This window comes from Brienomyrus brachyistius, unplaced genomic scaffold (assembly GCF_023856365.1).
Source record: "Brienomyrus brachyistius isolate T26 unplaced genomic scaffold, BBRACH_0.4 scaffold60, whole genome shotgun sequence".
Taxonomy (NCBI): Eukaryota; Metazoa; Chordata; class Actinopteri; order Osteoglossiformes; family Mormyridae; genus Brienomyrus; species Brienomyrus brachyistius.
The window spans coordinates 1,861,809-1,874,586 of record NW_026042335.1 but is presented as its reverse complement, the minus strand read 5'-3'; the positions used below and the strand labels follow the sequence as shown (position 1 = coordinate 1,874,586).

At 41.6% G+C, this 12,778-nt stretch overlaps 1 long non-coding RNA gene across 2 annotated transcripts; it reads left to right on the top strand.

Annotated features, from left to right (window-relative positions):
• Window positions 1–7,572: 7,572 nt before the first annotated feature.
• LOC125725105 (uncharacterized) lies at window positions 7,573–10,004 on the top strand. 2 transcript variants are annotated; one of them, XR_007387334.1, is made up of 5 exons: window positions 7,573–7,623; window positions 8,268–8,333; window positions 8,823–8,864; window positions 9,176–9,303; window positions 9,500–10,004. It is a non-coding gene; the product is annotated as an uncharacterized LOC125725105 (long non-coding RNA). The 2 variants fall into 2 exon arrangements; XR_007387333.1 differs by having other exon boundaries at window positions 8,823–9,303.
• Window positions 10,005–12,778: the final 2,774 nt, after the last annotated feature.

The following is a 12,778-nucleotide window of genomic DNA, read 5'->3' as shown; positions in this document are numbered from 1 at the left end:
ACTATAGGCCAATCAGTCTAACTTGTATAACTGGTAAAGTTATGGAGGCTATAATCAAAGAGAAAATGGTAGATTACCTGGACTCTAATAACATTTTGCGGGATAGCCAGCATGGATTTAGGAGAGGTAGATCCTGTTTAACAAATCTGTTGGAGTTTTTTGAGGAAGCTACTCAGGAAGTTGATGATAAGAAGGCCTATGATGTCATCTACTTAGATTTCCAAAAGGCTTTTGATGTTGTCCCCCACAAGAGGCTCCTACTTAAACTCAAAGCGACAGGTATTTTAGGTACCGTAGCGACCTGGATTGATAACTGGTTAACAGATAGGAAACAGCGAGTAGTTATAAGAGGCACAATGTCAAAGTGGGCTTGCGTTCATAGTGGGGTACCGCAGGGTTCGATTTTAGGACCACTATTGTTCCTAATTTACATAAATGATATGGATACCAATATATACAGTAAACTGGTGAAATTTGCAGATGACACCAAGGTGGGTGGTGTAGCAGATACTGAATTAGTGGCTCAGCAGCTACAGCGGGATCTTGATTTAATTAGTGACTGGGCCGATACCTGGCAGATGAAATTTAAACATCGATAAATGTAAGGTACTCCATCTAGGGAGCAGAAATATAAAGTACAGGTATTTCATGGGTGTCACTGAAATAAAGGTAGCTGATCATGAGAAAGACCTTGGTGTGTATGTTGATGCTTCCATGTCCCATTCTCGCCAGTGTGGGGAAGCAATAAAAAAGGCCAATAGGATGTTGGGGTATATCTCCAGGTGTGTGGAGTTTAAGTCAAGGGAGGTAATGCTAAGATTATACAATTCCTTGGTGAGACCTCACCTAGAATATTGTGTGCAGGTTTGGTCACCATATCTTAAAAAGGACATTGTGGCCTTAGAAAAGGTGCAGCGTAGGGCCACAAAAATGATTCCTGGTCTTAGAGGAATGTCATACAAGGAACGGTTACTTGAGCTAAATCTGTTCAGTCTCAAGCAAAGGAGACTGAGGGGGGACATGATCCAGGTATATAAGATTCTAACAGGTTTGGATGCTGTTCAACCAAATAGTTACTTCAGCATTAGTTTAAATACACGAACTCGTGGCCATAGGTGGAAATTAGCGGGAGAACACTTCAAGCTGGATTTAAGGAAGCACTTCTTTACACAGCGTGTAGTCAGAGTATGGAATACCCTTCCTGATAATGTAGTGCAAGCTGAATCCTTGGGTTCCTTTAAATCAGAGCTAGATAAGATTTTAACGACTCTGAGCTATTAGTTTAGTTCTCCCCAAGCGAGCTTGATGGGCCGAATGGCCTCCTCTCGTTTGTATAGTTCTTATGTTCTTATGTTCTTAATAGAAATGAATGGAGAGTCCCCATAAGGATATGAATACAAATGTATTGATATCTATGTGTGTCTCTGTGTGTGTGTTTCCCTAACATTTATAACACCGCCCCAGCCTGTGCGATACCTGTGTAATTAAGCAGTTCAAGTGAAATTTCCATTCCAGTTTCTGAGAAATACACACTTAATATTTAATGACCTTCACGACTGGTCAGGACTGCTGTAAGATTTGATGCACCTTTCATCTCTGCCATACCTCTGTTTTGCCAGTTGGTGGCACTGCCTCCTCTCTGGGCCCTGCAGGCTGTTGCCTGTGGGGAGAAATATCCAGCCCAAACTGAAATCCAGAGTGAGCCTCCCAGTCAGAGCGCAGGACTTCATGGACGGAGGAGGTGAGATTGCCTCTCCAAATATCAGCTGTCAGAATATCAGAATATTTAGGAGCTTATATGTATGTTTAACATGACGTGTATGTTTATGCACATAAGTGTTTAACACCACATGTGTGTTTATGTACATGTATGTTTCACGCGACATATGCTGTGTGTGCCCAGCTCATGGACTGAGAGCAGGGGCCACGTTCAGCATTTCCCGGCTCCGAGGGACAGCAGGGCCCTTTGGGGTCAGCCTGTGGAGCCCCAGTCCTGAAGTTCTCCCATCAAGGTGCTCCTGAGTGCCCCCCTCCATCTCGGCACTGAGCAAAGGAGCCACAACTCACTGAAAAGCGCAGTGATGTTTCAGTGATAATGGCTTGCAGCCTTAAAGATCATCATTTTGAATGTCTATATGGCTCTTAAAATGTAATGTTCATGTTTTTGCATTGCATTGAACTCACTTGGTCCCTGCATAGATCAACCATAAATGCAAAATGACTCTGGCTAAAGATCCTCTGGCCTGTTATCATCCAGAGCAGCAGATTCAGATCTGATTGACAATCATGGGAAGCTGCCAGGTTTGGCCAGATTTGATCACATGACTATGAGCGCATGTTCACTAGCCACCACAGTAAAATGCAGATAATACCTTTTTATTCTCTGTTGTTCATTTTCCAAAATAATTAAATTCATTTGTCCATCCATCCATCCATTTTCCAAACTGCTTTTCTTACTGGGTCGCAGGGGGTCCAGAGCCTATCCCGGAATCAATGGGCACGAGGCAGGGAACAACCCAGGATGGGGGCCCAGCCCATCGCAGGGCACACTCACACACCATTCACTCACACATACACACCTACGGACAATTTAGTAACTCCAATTAGCCTCAGCATGTTTTTGGACTGTGGGGGGAAACCGGAGTACCTGGAGGAAACCCCACGACAACATGGGGAGAACATGCAAACTCCACACACATGTAACCCAGGCGGAGACTCGAACCTGGGTCCCAGAGGTGTGAGGCAACAGTGCTAACCACTGCACCACCATGCCGCCCCCAGGGTCATGAGGGTACAGCAGACAAATGTGCTGCAACTGTGTGGCCAGTGTGTGTATCTTCTTGACAAAGATTAACTGGCACCAAATACAGCACAGCAACAGAAAAAGGTTATATTTGGAAGAAAATGGGTGGTTATACACTGGACCCAGTGCCTTGAGACCCTTCCTGGCAGCAGATGCCATAACAATCACTGGTATTCAAAAGCACTATAGTACTGTTAATCATTAAACGATCAACAAAAATCTCTTACTTTGAAACAGTGCTGGGCCTCAGCTGACACCTGTTTAAAGTAGAATAGAGAATTTCATATTCGTTTTGTGAGGGAAAGTATCATTCCCCACTCATCGGATCCTCCCATGTGGCCACGCCCCCTCATCAGCGTGTGGATTCCACATGTTCATTCCTGTCATTAGTTCAATGGATTTAGTTCCCGTTTCAGTTTGTTTCCCTAGACTAGTCATTATATTGTAAATTTGTGTTTGCTGCTTGTTCATTCCTTTTCGCTTTAATTAAACCCTGCATTTTCCCGTTTCCTGGCGTCCTGCCTCCCTTTCTGTGCCAGAAAACTGAGTGTGTAAGTATAGCATACGTGTATATCACATGCACGGTCTGAATGAGGTCCCAACGAATATTTAGCTGTAGTGCTGAGGATTCTCACATTATCTACGTTGACATTTTACGCAGGATGGTGGTGATACCGCTCTGTCGGTGACACTGGTCCTGCGCTCATATTTCTTGGCTTGTCTCGGTCAGCAGGGGGCGTAGCAGCGTCGCCCCGCTTCGGGCAAGAAGATGGGCAACCGTTGAGCAGCAGATACTTATATGAAGCAGAATGAAAATTGCGAGAGCAACAAAGAACGTACGCGGTGCGCTCTGGCCAAAACGCCGTCTGGCATTTCCAAAGGGTCCAGGCGGAGCTGGGTAGCTCCTTGCAGGTGTTGCACCGTATTTTGTGACCATCGTAATGTGTGACTTCAGGGTCGCTGTTTCACATGTTATTGGGAATGAAGGTTCCTGTTCACATGCACGTGCCTTCTGCGAATTTTATGTAACGCAATTATTTTAACTTTTCTAGGCAGTAGACTTCTTCAAAGCAGCAGCGTTTCCACTTTCTGTTCCTTAATGTGAAAAGGGTTAATGTGGTCTAATGTATCAAAATAGCGACACCAAAATTCTTACACACATATCTGGTGATAAATACTTTCACTTGACAAGAAATAAAATATTAAATGCTAGGAATATGGACTTTAAACTACGTTAAGTGTTTTCCCCTCCATTGATGCCCATTATAACCCACATTTGAGTGTGTGTATGTGTACAAAAAAAAAAAAATTTGTTGCACTTTCTTAACAGTGTTCGGATAGATGGTATTCATAGTTTGGGTCCTTATTGAGCTAGTATCGGAAAAATTCATCGCAGCGTCTTGAAGCATTTATGTAAGTCACTCTGGCTAAGGGTGTCTGCCAAATACTGTAAATGTAAATGTTATAAGGAAAAGGCTTAAAGTGACTTAATGTACTGTAATAGATTTTCCTTGCCACTAGAGGGCGATATTTAAACCTCGGTAAACAACAGGTTAAGCTGCCACCACCTTTAATTATACCCCGGTCTTGTCCAGTAGGTCAGAATACTCCACTCAGAATCAGGGAAACTGAGGCGATAAGAATACTTTATTATTCAATTATTTCATTAATCAATGGGCTCACGTTGGATGCCTCGCAGCACACAATTCCCACGCATACACTAAGGGCATCTGATAAAACAGCACAGCACATGTGAAATAAGTTAGGTTACGCTCTCAAAGCAATAAATCATTCCAGCTCATCACAGCACGGCACCAATAAGAAAGTCTACACAGCAATCAACATTGCAATCCTGACCAGGAAGATACACACGTGATAAAAGACAGAATTCCCATTAAATCCTCAGTCTCATTATCTCCAGGTGAGTGAATGTAGCAGTCTCCGTCAATTAACCCCCCCCCCCTTTCCAAAACAGAGTCTGTACTGGTACTTCATCAGTCTTCATCATATTACCAAAACAGCCACCAATAATCACCAAATTACTCACACATATATATGGTCATAAAGACTTTCACTTGACAAAAAATCAAAACCGAAATACTAGGAATATAGACTTTATACTCTTTTCCTTGCCTGTGCCATGTTATGCTATCACAGAAAAAACAAGACACAAGCAGGATACACCAAAAGCCAATGATAAAATAAAACCCTAAAACAAAGTGGTGAGACAGAACAAAGTCCAGCCTTCTTCCATGACTGGAAGGGTGTCAACTTTTAAGCTGCTCAAACAACCCATTGAACTACATAGCAGGCCAGGGAATAAGGATTCCCTGTCATTACACAAATAAATCACTCCAGGTAATAGCAGACGCTATAGCAATGGAGGTGAAAAAAGACAAAAGAAGAGATGGAGGAGAGGGGAGAGAAAGCAGAGGAGTCTGAGATCAAGAGACGAGAACGAGAGAGTGAGCTGGGGCATTTGGGGCAGCAGCTGCAGAAGCTGAGGCAGTTGGGGCATTAGGTGTAGGAGCAGTAGTAGGAATAGTGGGTGTAGCTGTGGGGGCTTTGGCTGCAGCAGGAGCTATAGGAGGGAGGTTGAAGGAGCCAAAGATGCAGCCAGAGCAGACAGTGTAGGAGAGGCTGCAAAAAATGAAGCTGAAGCTGTGGCAGAGATATCAGGAAAAACTGCAAAAGAAACTTGGGAATTAGGGCTGACAAAAGCAAAGGAAACACCTTATAAAAAACTGTAGTAGATCAAATGTAAGGGAGCATCTGCTTCTGTGAGAGATGCAAGTAAATAGCTGCTACATTTATTAGATGCAAGGAAAGAGCCGCTTCATTAATTAAGCCGCATGGCAGGCAGGACTATCTACTGTGACAGAAGTGTGGGGAGCGACACAAAAACTAGTCAGACCTGGAGAATAAGCTGACACACAGCTTCAGCAGAGACTCTGCTAAGACAGGATGACTCCTCCCAGCATGAATGCAATCAATTGTGATCAAATGCTGCATGGGAATCGGGGGGTTTAACCGTTATCCTACCCACATATTTACATACATGGGCTACCGACTGGGGGCATCAAGAACTAAAAACAAACACTAGTGTTAGAGCCCTGCGCAGGACTGTTTTTTTTTAACCCGCTCTCACGGGCTGTCTCTGTCACTCCCACCCGCCCCCGCAATATTTCTGTCCAATCCCGCCCGCACCCGCAGATCCATTAACAGATATACTGTATGATTAAATAAGTTTATATGCATTCAATTTTTATTCCAGCAGAACAAGAACTGAATAAATAAAACAAATTCAACAAAAAATCACGAAAAAATGTAAACTGAGCCCAAAAACTAATCAAATGTGCAAATATCTGCAGTTATTAAAAACAACAATAACCAAATTGATACAACAAATGTTTAAATATCATTATAAACAAACAAGATCAGCTTAAAAACAAAAGATAACCCTGAACCCAATTTCAAAGAAATACATTCAAACTAGCTGAACATCACAACTTAATACAATGGCTCAGAACAAACACGAATATATAACACAAAATAAATGACATCAGTTACATTCTCCATCCTGCCAATAATCTTGGGATCCGCTGTCTATTTTTAGCCGCCCGCTCCCGCGAGATTTCCGTTGGGGCCCGCTGGATCCCAGCACCAATGCAGGGCATCCATATGCATAGCAAATTATTTTACAGTGCTATCTTGTATAATAGGACATAAACAGTGAATTTGACAGTTATCTTTTATTTTCACATCTGAACACAACACACGGACATTAAGGGATTGTTTGCATTTGCAACCAACCCCTCTGCAAAACCAAGCTGGAAGGCGGTACTGCTTCATGTTCACATGAGCTAGATGGCTAGTTAGGATGGATTCAGAATGCACTGTACTACAACTATAAATGACGTAACGTGATATAGTAAAACAATTACTAACCGGCAATGCACATTTGCATTACTTTAAACGACAACTTTACCTGTTACTTACCAGAGTCGCCTATATCTTAGCGGAATGACAGCAGGCAGAAGGCGGCGCGTTTTAAGTAAGATACCGTGTTAAACTTATTTGCAGACACTTTTAACACAAACATTGGCAGCCATTAACTCATAGGTGGCAGTAAAGCTGAAATGACTCTTTCTGTGTTAAAAAAATGCAACACTGTCATTTTGATACTTTTTTTGTTTGTCTTTTACTTCCTCCCATTTGTCTGTCTCTGGTTATTGACGTTTAGGAGAGTGCCAAACACATTAACGATGCACATTTTTCAAATAAAGACAGACACAACACTAAAGAGATGAGAAAGACACAGTTGCATATGTAACATGCGTTTTATGCAGAAAAATAGTGTAGTTAAAACCATCTGGGATTTAAGAGGTTAAACTCAATTGGCTTGAGTGAAGCCACGCCCTCTCATAAGTGAAGAACAGGAATATTCCGGTTTTTCCAGGTTGCCTGAAAAAATGTAGTCACGTAGTTTTCTTGGGCGATGAACAAGCTGTATTACAAAGAGCAAAAAGTTTTTTCTTTTGGAGATACACCGAAATATTAAAGAAATATTCAGAGAGCGAGACAACATTGGTTGTGATGGCTGAACGTTTTTTCCTGCTACTAGTCACCCGTGAGGCACGGAGCAGCCGCGTGACACTTTTGACCAGAGGTACATTTTCCTTATTCGCTAAACGTGTGTGCAGTAAAGAGGCACAATTTAGTAATTTGGTTTAGAAATATGTGTATTTTGAGTGTATTATATAATTCAATACATTTCGGTATTGAAGTGAATGTACAATTCTTTATGCTGTAAAAGAAAGGTAACTAATACTTATCTCTCCGGAGTACCTGTTAAAGAAAGGTTATTTGTTGATTAGCCCACTTAAAAAAAAAATTGGTTCTCGTACTTGTTTGTAGATTTGCATTTTGTAAATTCCTCGTGTTTAAACATGTTTTAATACACGTTCTTTCTAGATATATATTTTAAAATCTTGGTTGTTCATTTAGAATGGAAATGACAAACAGAATATTGGTTTCAAATAGTATCATTTTTATATTCACGAATGAAACATCAGCATAAAGTATCCAAATCCATGGTTAGGAAGGCATTTATGAGATGCACATGGATCAAGGAATTTATATTCTTGTACTTTCTTACATTTAATATATTTGAAATGCAACAAACTGGAAGAACTGAGGAGGCGTACTAAGTAGGTCTGCTCTCTTCGGTATGTATTTTCAAATATGTATTTTCTTACATATTTGAAAGTTCAAACAATCAATCAAATAAAAAAAAAAATCCCTCCCCCCCTGATCCACCCCCTCTAAAAAAAGGACATTATGTGTAAAAGTATTTTCTTTGATATAGTATCATATATTTGATTAATTATAACTGTAATGATTAGACAGAGTGACTGATATAGTAAATATTGTAGTGTATTATAATACCTGTTTGCTTACGCAGGTCAGGTCCTTTTAGCGGGAACCTAAACTTCCTGGAGCTGCATTCGAATATCGTTGGATGTTGATGGTGAGTCACCCAAGGAACTAAACCGATTCTTGTGTTGACAACTCATATTCATTTAACTACCGGATTTGTGGTAGGACTGTTAAATTGTTTTATGCAGTTTACGTAACTAATTTGTATTTCATTTAAGTTGTTATATACTTACCCTTTCTTCACCTGAGTGGAGTTGGACTAAGAAGGGTAATCAAAAAACATATTGGAACTGGTGAACCTAAATCTAAAAACATCCCTAAGTGTAATCTACGGCCAATTACAATTTAATCTTGACGTAATTGGTTATTGATTCTAAATTTAGCTATGAAAGTCTAAACATACAGTAACTAAACCTAAAATAGGGTAAATTGGTTAAAGAGGAATTTAAATCTAGTTTTAATCAGAGAAACTAATGGTATAAAACTTAAGCTCACAGATTCAGTTAATGTGTATTTTATGTTTGGTTGTGCATTTTATTTTCTGTGTATGTCTTTCCATTTTTCATCCCTATCCATAAAGCTGGAACTGGCGTGAACAGGAAGTTGGGGGAGGCACTCAATGGTAGGGCGTCACTGCACTTACTCAGTACTTCCTCTACAGCTCTCTGTGTAGAAAAATTGAGTTTTCAGTTACCATGGCATTCACAAGGTCCAAGGAGGACGACACTAATTCAGTATACCCCAGCTTTATCCATGCAAAACACCAAGACAAGCTTAAGCTACAGAATGGTAACAGAGATGGGACAGGACAAGGATTCACTATTGTGAATAGCACATCTTTACCTCAACCACTTTGACCAACTCGACCAGGTCAATTTGGCGTGACTCCACAGGCTGGGGGATCTCAAGACTGCTCTGCTTTGCATCCTCCAGTAAAGGCTCAACTGCGAGAAAGCATGGATTTGCCAGGTCAAGCGTCTGAGCCTGAGGAACTGAGAGATGATCTACTAGTGTGATTTATGCTGATGGAATTTACCTCTGGATCGCTTCTTTTGTAGCAGGTACATGAACCAGTTGAAAATCTTCACAAATCGATTTACTGCTTTAAGCTGCGGCGCTTTATCACAGCTACTAGCTGGCAGTGTCTTTGGAGTGAAGCCCTAGAGTGTTGGTTTAACATGCATCAGTTAAGCAAACCAATCCCATACATCCATCCATCCATCCATCCATCCATCTTTTGTTACTGTAATTTTATAGGAAGGGTAAATACCAGTGACCTCAGCAGACCAGCTAATCATCCACATCCCACCAGTTTGCAAGTGGACCAACCTTTGTGAAGAACTTGTGGCCACGGATATTCTGCGATGACGGGCGATCCTGTGGGTCGATTTGAAATATTTTGCCCATCAGTTTCCCAGCTTCAATACCGAGGTTCTGGGGTAGAATAAATTTAGCTTCTTTGATGTTCTTTATCATTTCACAGCGATCGTCGTGATCGAATGGGATTTCCCCAACCAGAAGCTGGTACCTGTAGTAAGAAAGGCAGCAAAGGTGTTTGAGGTCTTTCACATTTGACATAAAAATGCTGTGCTTCCAAAAGAGCAATTCCTCTCAACTGTGTGCCAGTATTCATTTTTCTTTTCTATTTCAAGTAGAAAAAAAAAACATATTTATGTATGTTAGACGCATGTCTTCTTAAAATGTTAGACAGATTTTATTAGCCATGCTGATCTTTGGCCGGGAGGAGGGTTGATAGGGTATACGTACATGACACAGCCCAGACTTCTGCTTCTGTTCCATGGCCCTCCCGTTTCCACACTTCTGGAGCCATGTAGACTGGAGTACCACACACTTCTCTACAACACACACAAATGGAAAACGTTAAGCGCACATGTGCTTTAGTTTGCTGTATAAACAAATTTGAAAGCTTAGCCAGGAATTCTGCAAAAAACACCTACTTCTCCCTCGGCTCCAGCTTGACCGGCAGTCCAAAATCTCCAATTTTCAGTTCCATTTTGTCATTCACAAATAAATTTTCTGAAAGACAAACGAATTTGCATTAAGGATAGACTCAAATACTTTGCCAAACTGCAGACTTTACCAAATTGATAAATTAACACTACACAGAAATCCAGACGAGCTACACTCGCAATGCCATGTGAAATGCCAGCATTATTAAACAGAGAATTGAGTAAAGCGTGAGTGCATGTACACATACCGAACTAGATGTCCCTATGGACATAACATTGCCGGTAGATGTGTTTTATCCCCGATATCAGCTGTTGAATGTAATAGCGGACTTCGGGGTCAATCAGAGTCCCGCGAGCTTTCAGGATGTCACCAAGTGTCTGGGCAGGGAGAAACAGGGGCAGCCTGATCCATCACAAAGTCTTTGCCTTAGTAAGATGTCTACAAAAGTCAGGGACTCACCTGCCTACTGCACAACTCCATGAAAATATACATGAACAGATCGTCTTCAAAAGAATGGGAGAAGCCCACAACGTTCTTGTGCCGTGGTTTTTTTTCAAAATCTCCACTTCTTGACACACCTGAGTGAAATATCAAACACCATCTCATCAAGTATTGTAACAGGGAAATGCAGATAAACTGCAAAGAGGGATGACATTAAGCACAATCCATACCACATACCTCCTCCAGTCCCCAGGAATGTAGAGGTATGACCATCACAGCAAAGGTGTCACCACTTTCAAGGTCGGTCATCTTGTAGCACTTGCCACAAGCACCCTAAAGAACATGTCAATAAAGGGCATTTCTGACTGACCCTGTTCAAGCATCTCCTCTCCGCAGAAAAAAATCAACTGTAATCACTTTCAACAACAACTTTATGGTGCACACCTGTCCCAAAAGCGGCCAAGACAGCTGGGCAATTTGAACTTGCTAGATGGATTACATCACCACATTGAAAATTCCATGGACGGAAAAAGAGGTGAACTTGCTAAGACATTGCAACAAAACACGGATAAAAACTTTCATTACAATCAACTTCATTGAAGAAAAAAAACCCATCTCCGTTATGTACACCAAACATTCAGTTTCGGTAATGCAGTAACACATGCTCAGGAATAAAGACTTTTATGTAGTGTGCAGTGACTATCACATCATATGTTACTGCGGCTCTTTAGGCACTCAGCTATCGGTCTCACTTTGTCATACAGAACAGGGATTCATTTTCTGGTGAAAAACTTCCTATGTGGTATGTGATACCTCAGCTCCAAGATGTGGAGCAGTTATCTATTACACCGTAAGGCTGGATATTTTTACAAATAAAGGTGGCAATGGTGTCGGTTATTGCCTTAGAACGAGCTGTTAGCTGGCAGGGTGTGAAAATTAGGGCGTTTATTTTTTTTAAAGAGTTTTGTGTTATTTGAAAGCATTGTGAAATGTAAAAAAAAAAACAGTAATGATATGATGAAAATGGGAATACTGACGTTGACAATGCCAATATAATATTTTGGTATGTTAAGGCATGTTTGTTCTCTGCTTTAAAGAAAGGGGGATGTGTTGATATGTAGTGCAGTACTTTTGGTGACCAGCAGAGAGACCTGGAGGGTTGGGAGGAGGTAAAGACAAGGGGTAGGGAGACCGACGGCACAGAGCAGGTTGTGGGTTTGCATGGAAGATGTTGGTGGTTAAATAAAAGTTCATTGTTCATGAAACAAGGTCTCTTCAATGACATATGAACAACACAATGTATCTCTTCCTTCTCATGATAATCTGACTCGCCAAACATGCCTCCAGCTCGCGTGATGTGGCCGAGGGACTTGAGGAGAATTATACACTGACAGCAGTGGAGATGAGAGCGCACTTGAAATTATCAGGTAAGAGAGGGTTAATCGAGCAAAATGTACAATTATTGGTCAGATAATGTCGGTCAAATTTCTAAATAATTATGGCGTACGAATAATGATATATCCGTAAATCGTATTTTACCGATTTAAAGATGTTCATTATTCATTGTATTGTCACGCCCCCCTCGGGAGAATGCAGCGGCAGCAGCCACACCTGAGTTACGTCAACTCCCTGTTTAGTTCTGCTTGGCGCTGCATTATATGCAAGGTACTGTTGAGGGTTTTCATAAGAAGTACAGGGCGGTCTTCCTCCTGTCTACCCCGATCCGGTCCATCCGCCTGCTTTGCTGCCATTCCATCCCATCCCATCCTGATCCTCCCGGACCTCTTCCTTGTACTTGTCCTTCGTCTCGCATGCCACCTGTAGAACTGGCTTTTGGACTCGATTGTACTTGCTGATTCCAGTTCTGTTTGCGTGTTCCCAACAATAAACCCCGTACAGTACGTTGCCTTCTGTGTCTCTACCATCCTCCGGGGTTGCATGTTGTGCAGTACTGTAGTAGCTTGGATTCAACCATTAGATGGCAGTAGTAGCATATAGTTGGAGGGAAGTAGAAGAAGGCAAGAGAGGGAAGTTGAGTGTTTATGCGTTGTTCCCGGAGCTGATAAGTTAATAAATATTGAACCTCTTGCCATCCCCAAATGTGTCTCGGCTGACTCTCAATAT